The sequence below is a fragment of the Otolemur garnettii genome, unplaced genomic scaffold (genome assembly GCF_000181295.1).
Source record: "Otolemur garnettii isolate 467f Iridium unplaced genomic scaffold, OtoGar3 scaffold00039, whole genome shotgun sequence".
Taxonomy (NCBI): domain Eukaryota; kingdom Metazoa; phylum Chordata; class Mammalia; order Primates; family Galagidae; genus Otolemur; species Otolemur garnettii.
The window spans coordinates 7,864,109-7,870,895 of record NW_003852434.1 but is presented as its reverse complement, the minus strand read 5'-3'; positions in this window follow the sequence as shown (position 1 = coordinate 7,870,895).

Sequence of the window (6,787 nt, the reverse complement as noted above, 5' to 3'; positions counted from 1 at the left end):
CTGTCTGGCTTCAGGGTGAAAGCGCCTCCTCTGACGCCGGGCCCACAGTGCCCACATAGCAGCCTGGGGTTTCTCTCTCCCTCCTCCTTTAGGTGCACACATTCCTGTTTCTGATGGGGGTGGCATCTGTGTATGTGCGTGTATCTGGTGACAGGGAATTGAGGATGTGGCTGTCCCAAGAGCATAGGCTCCAAAGTACCTGTTTTGTGGCAACCCTGCCAGTGGTGGTAATGAAACAGTAATCAGAATTTCCATGAGACTGCTCCCGTGCGGTGTTGTCTAGTCTATCACCTGCAGGGACCTGACTCCCTGCCTGCCCAGAGCAGCCCTAGTTCTAACCAGAGCTAACTATGGAAGGACCCCGGCATTAATCTCAGACCAACCCCTCCTTCCTTTAGAACAGTGATTCTGCTCTGGAGCAAAAGCCTCATTAAACTCAGAGCATTAAACTCAAACCTACTTCGTGTGTAAATTCCACACAGATCTTGTGAAAAGGCAGATTCTGATCCTGCAGGTCTAAGATGGGGCCTAAGGTCTTGCATCTCCAGCAGGCTCCCGGATCTGCCAAATACCTCTGGTTCACAGGCCACACTCCGAGTAGCAGGAATTCAAGGAGCAACGTCAAACTACATGTATCTGCCCAAGGCTACTACCATTTACTGCAGTTGTGAGTTCTCATGCCGGTGGCAATGTGTTAAAACCTTCTGGTGAGTTAGAGACGAGAACTGTTTAGGATGAGAGAGCTAGACAGTAGGAACAAGAATAAAAACAGTTGGGATGGGGGCAAACAGTTGGGATGGAACAAAGGATAAAGAGAGAGAAGGAGGGAGCCGGGGAGAAAAGGACACCGGGAGTTTCTAGGTCTTTGACAGTCTCGGAATAGTCAGTCTTAGTCCCCAGCATCTATTCTGCAGTTTCCTGCTCCCTAGAGTATTTTTTTCCAATCCTTGTGCTTTTATTTTCACAACTAAATGCATTTCTGAAATTCTGTATCGAAGTATCTGCCACACAATGTGCAATTATGTATAGTTCTCATCCCAAGTGCAGCCAATAAGAAAATAAACTATGAACTTGTGTGTCAAAAGAAAACGTTTCAACCAACCAAGTTTAAAGACGTAATTGGTTTTTATGACTGATTGATGAATTGGGCTACACTTCATCCACAGAGAATAGAAAGGTATCTGAGTAGGCACAGCAGGACATTGGTTTTTGTAAGGGCCCCCTGAGCAAAAGCAAAGAAATAAATAGAGTAACACAAAAAGCAAGTGGGATGACATCAGGCTACGGTCCTTGTGAGGGCTGAAGCCGGGGGGACCTTAGTTACAACACAAAGGTTGACTGGGCCCTTTCTATTTGGTTGCTGTGATTCTCCTATTTTTAGGAAAAACTGTTCTTGGTAAGGATTTTCTGGCTTCCTTGAACTTTCAGTTTAGTTATGTTGCTCTTAGCAGGAGTGGCTCCATTTTGGTGTGGTTGGTTAGGGCCTGGTGCAGGAGCTTGGTCAAAAACAACGGCCTCATAACCTGAGTGAACACCTGTTCCCAGGTGTGAGCACAACTCTGTGTGGGAGGGCAAGTGCAGGATCAGCTCTTTCCATTTGGTTTATAGCAGTAGACGAGAAACTAGGATGAGAACGCTTCGGGTTTTTCAGTAATCGTGTATGAACATAGCTGTGGGGGTTGGTAATCTGGTGAACTCCCCAGCAAAGAGGAAAGAGCCTGGATTTTTGAGTCCAATACCCCTGGCTTATAATTTGTACAACTTTGGGAAAATTACTGAAGCTCGCTGAACCTCTGTTCTACATCTATAAAATATAGATAATCATGTTCCACCTCACAGGTTCTGTAAAGAACTAAATGAGATAACGAAGGAAGGCGGCCCTCAAGTCCTGCTGAGCACGGCGTGGACACGGAGCAGATGGAAGCCAGGGGTGCGGCTTCATGCTGAAAATGACAATTATCATTTTCTCTTTAAAAGTCTGACAAGTGATTGTGACTTACATAAAAATTACATAAACATCAAGCTATTATTGTTAATTAACCATTTTAAGGTTACTTTTGAAAAGAAACGTATAAACCTTAAACATCATAATGTGTGATGGGTCATTCATGACCCATTCATTCCAGTTCTCAGAATCCACCTGTGGCAGGTGGACTACAGGTCTCTACAAACCCATCGTGAGAGTGTTGAAATTCTACAAGATTTAGGGGATGTAGAAAGGAAAAATATTAACATTAGCAACTTTGGTTTTTACGAGAGTCCTGGGATTTAAAGAGAAGGATATAATCTCTCTCTAAGAGTTAAGAACCTTAATGATGAAGTCCAGCCCCAAGCCAACAAGATAGTCATGGTTATTATTTAAATATCAATTACTATTGCTGGGCACAGACAGTCTCATGTCATCCCACTTTATTCCCATTCTCACCATCTGAACATGATGGCTACTCACTCTTTACTTTACAGAGAATTTCTCTCTCACAGAAAAGACTGACTTTTAGACCATCTGGATATCATCAGAAATGAAGAACAGAGGAATAATTTACTGACTGAACAGACACTGAAACAGCTAGTGTGGTGGATGACAAGGAGCCCATGTTTTTGTTTTTTTAAAAAAACATTTTTGTCATTTGGCTCGTATGCATTTCACATGTTGAAATATTTTGGGACAAGCATTGCAACTGTGAGGTTGAATTTCATCATTACGGAGCAAGAAGCAGTCCTAATGGCAGCCACCGCCGAGTCACCCAGACAGCTGACCCCCCTGCCAACCTGCCTGTCTGTCTCAGAGATACAAGGAGTGAGGCGGCCCACAGGCGACCCTGGAGCTGACCTTCCCCACTAGACTGGAAATGCCGAGGGCTGGGGTCTGTCTAGCTCTGCCGCACCCCGTGCTGCGTTGGGCGACTCTCACCTCCCAGATCTTGCTCAATCTTTTCTGCCACCAAATGTAAAGTGAAACTGTTTCAGCTCCCTGATTACTTCCCAGACAGAAGTGCTTAGAAGGAGGAAGATAGAGTTAATGGACATTTGTAAACTATACAAGTGACCTGGGGCACAAATTATCTCCCCTGCAGCTGGTGATGTTGGCTGGGCAGGAAGCAGCCCTGAGACCCAGAGCTGCAGTGAAGGGAGGCCACCATTGTGCTGAGCCTGCGGGGCCCACGCGCCAGCCCTCTGCTTAGCAGGCAGCAGCCAGAACTGACAAACTCCGTCCTAGCCTGTGAGAAAGGAAAGGGAACGCCCAACAGGGAACTGCTCCAGGAGGGTCCCGTTACCCTCCACACATTCTGTTACGGAAAACACTGCCTTTGGAGCAAGGTCAGAAGCAGATTATGGCATGTCTGGGAAATATCAGACCTTTGAGTTTTCCAAGATTTTCCCTCCCTTCCTCCCTGGATTTGAATTGCAGTTTGCGGCTGCTGCAGAACCCCAGCTTCCTCGAAGAGGGAAAAGGAGGAAACCTACACCCAGCCATTAGTAAGTAAAACAAACCTCCCAGGGCATCCGTACCTAGTAAGGGTTCTTTATCAAGGCCTTTCAGAAGGGACCCCACTCCCTGTGGCAGTTCAAAGATGCTAGATAGAGAGTTTGATGTTTGAAAACAGGACAAGAATGTTTAAAAGTCATCAGGTGAACAGCAGCATACAGACATCCTTCTGTGTCCACAGGACATTGATCCCGGGGACCCTCTCACACACCCAAATCTGCAGATGCTCAAGTCTCTTACATAAAATAGTGTTCGCATGTAACTATGCACATCCTCCGCTTGAAATCATCTCTAAATGACTTATAATAGCTAACACAATCCTATGCACATCACTCCTTTTCATGGATTCCATGTAGTATTGGCACAGGACAAATTCAAGTTTTATTCTTTGGAACTTTCTGGAACTTTTTATTCTGATTTTTCTTTTTAATCCAAAGTTGGTTGAATCTATAGATGCAGAAACCATGAAGATGGAGGGCTGGTTGTGTTTTCTCTTTAACAAGCAGAGCACATCGAGGGGCAGAAAGAAAGGAAGCGTGATGGTCAGGACAGTTGTTCTCAACCCTACCTGTCATCCACTTCTGTAGCTCAGAATGTCTGGGATGGGCCCTAACAGGAACATGAATGTAGGTTTTTAGTCTCCACAAATAGAAGTTACAAATTTGAGCACTTGGCTACAGAATCAAACCAATATCTGTTCAAATCCTGAGTCAGTCATTATTTACATGACTATTTCTGCCACTTTCTGTCTCCCACAAGAAGCACCAGTTACTTAATAATCTCTCTAAAGTAGGGATGATACTGTATATACTTCAAAGAGCTACTGCACAGATTAAATGCATACGTTTAGGGTGGGCACATCATATGCATTCAATAAACTATTACCTCATTTCTTATCATGATTATTTTTCTTCTTCTTCTGACTCAAATGGATGCATTAAATTCTCCTAGATGGTTGTCAAAGGACAGGGTCACTGTTCTGCACTACTTGGGTCACATCAAGACTTTACTCAGAGGTCTTGTCTGGGGAAATAAATTCTATTCCACGTGTAATTAATAGGAAGCTGCCTTATAGAAGTTTCTGAAATTTGCATGTAAGGCCTAGTTTCTCTACAATAAGTAAAATTTCCAGTTCACAGGGTAGAGGTAACTTACATTTTGATACAGTTGCTGACTGCCTTCCAAAATATTGCATTAACAACAAACACACAGATATTTCAGCTGAGCTCCCTATGTGCTGAGCACTGTCATCTAATTCTCAATACAATTGTACCAAATAATTTCTGTCTTCATCTGCCAGTGAAAACGAAGCTCAGGTGTGTCTGATCACGTGTTGTGTCACAAAAGCAGTGAGCGAGAGAAGGACTTGAAACCAGCTCTGAGTTAGGACGGACCAGGTGCTTCCCAACTGTGCCACGGAAAAATTATAACCCAGGATAGAAATTAATCTGGAGTGTTGAAATATACCCAGACATCTGTCAGATTTATAACTGCATGGTACCTAACCCCTGAATTTGTTCACGCAAAAGTAAAACAAGGAGGTCAAGTTAAGGAAATCTGAGGTTCCCTCTGCCACAGTGAGCCTGAGTCTGGGAGCACTGCTCAGCACCAGGCTCCAGGGACGACAGGATGGCTGTATGTAAATATTCTGGAGGGCAATTTGTTAGTTGTCCTCCATGTTTGCCAAGTACCCAACAAAAGAAATAGAGCCTAAATAAAGTGAAAAGGTTTAAGTGGAGTTGAAAGATCTCCTAAAATTATCTGTCTCAGCGCTAAAACCCAGACATATTAATGGGTTGTCTGTCCTTAAACGTCCCAGTAAGGAAACAGACCATTAATGGTCACATGGTCTGGGTATAGGTCTGAAGCACAAAGCTTAACCAAATAATCTTTCAAGGTCCTTTCAACATTGTTTCTATGACTCCTCCATGCTAGAGATCCAGGTTTATTTCAAGGTCAGGGTTAACAAAGCGACCTTACTGATTAAAAACATGCATAAGTTGTAATTCTGTAATCCCCTAAATATCACATATGCCTGACTGTTCTCACTTCCTAACTGTAATGGCTAAGCCCTAGAACGAAAGCTTTCCGATATCTGGTTCTGCTGAAAACATAGTTCCCTACTTCTCATTCCTCAGAGATTATAATGCACTAAGTTTTTGATGGGAGCAGGAATCTGCACTTGTACTAGAAACCCCAGGTGAGTCTAAACGAGGTGGTCCCTGTGCTCGCCTCTGAGGACCACTCACTGTACATGGCTGATGGAGCAGAGGACAGATAGAGGCATCATCTCTCGGCTTGCTGATGGCCATGTCGCAGACGCTCAGTACAGAGAACCTCTGTGAGCTGACCACCCAAGGGCCTGTAACAAGCTGGTCAGCACACAGAGGTGGTCAGCATAAGGAACCAGCCCTACTGTACTGATAACTACAGGGGGCACATGTCTGGTCTATGAAAATTAGGGCGATGTAAGGAAGTGGTCAATGCAGGGAGGTGGTCAACCATGGAGGTTCTCCTGCAGATGCAGAAGAAACTTCAGTCAGCAGTTAGAATCGGTAGTCTAGAACAGGAGCTCCTCGGGGGTGTATTTTTTCTGCTCCATGTTGTTACTGAGCTATCAAAGACCATATGCAGTGTGTTTTGTTGTTGCTTTTGCTTAAATTACATCGTGAGGTTAAGCCCTATTTGACAGCAAAATAAATCAAGAGAAATTGGTAAAAGTAAGTTATCAGCATAAAACTTTTATACCCTCATTTGACGTGTTTGCTGTCTTTCGTTTCATGAAGATGCACAATTTTCTTACTGACTTCACTGTTTCATTTCAATTTTTATCAAGAGATGAAATTTTCACAGTGTTTCTGTCAGAGATATATTAACAACCTAATCCTATCTCACAGACATGTATGACTCAATCAGTCAATAATGTTTATTGATCTCTTAGTAATATATAAGTAAACAAAACAGAATCACGGCTTTTGTAAAGCTTACAGACTAGTAGGGAAGGGAAGCATTACATGCAAAGTTTGAGATGAACAGTATCAGAACAAGCAGAAGGTGCCAGGAGAGCATACGGCAGACGGACCCACCCTTTAAAACATGAAATCATGAGACCGTGCTTTCCTGAAGAAATAGGTTAACTGGGCTCAGCGCCTATAGCTCAACCGGCTAAGGCGCCAGCCACGTACACCTAAGGTGGTGGGTTCGAACCCAGCCCAGACCCGACAAACAACAATAATGGCTGCAACCAAAAAATAGCCGGGCGTTGTGGCAGGCGCCTGTAATCCCAGCTACTTGGGAGGC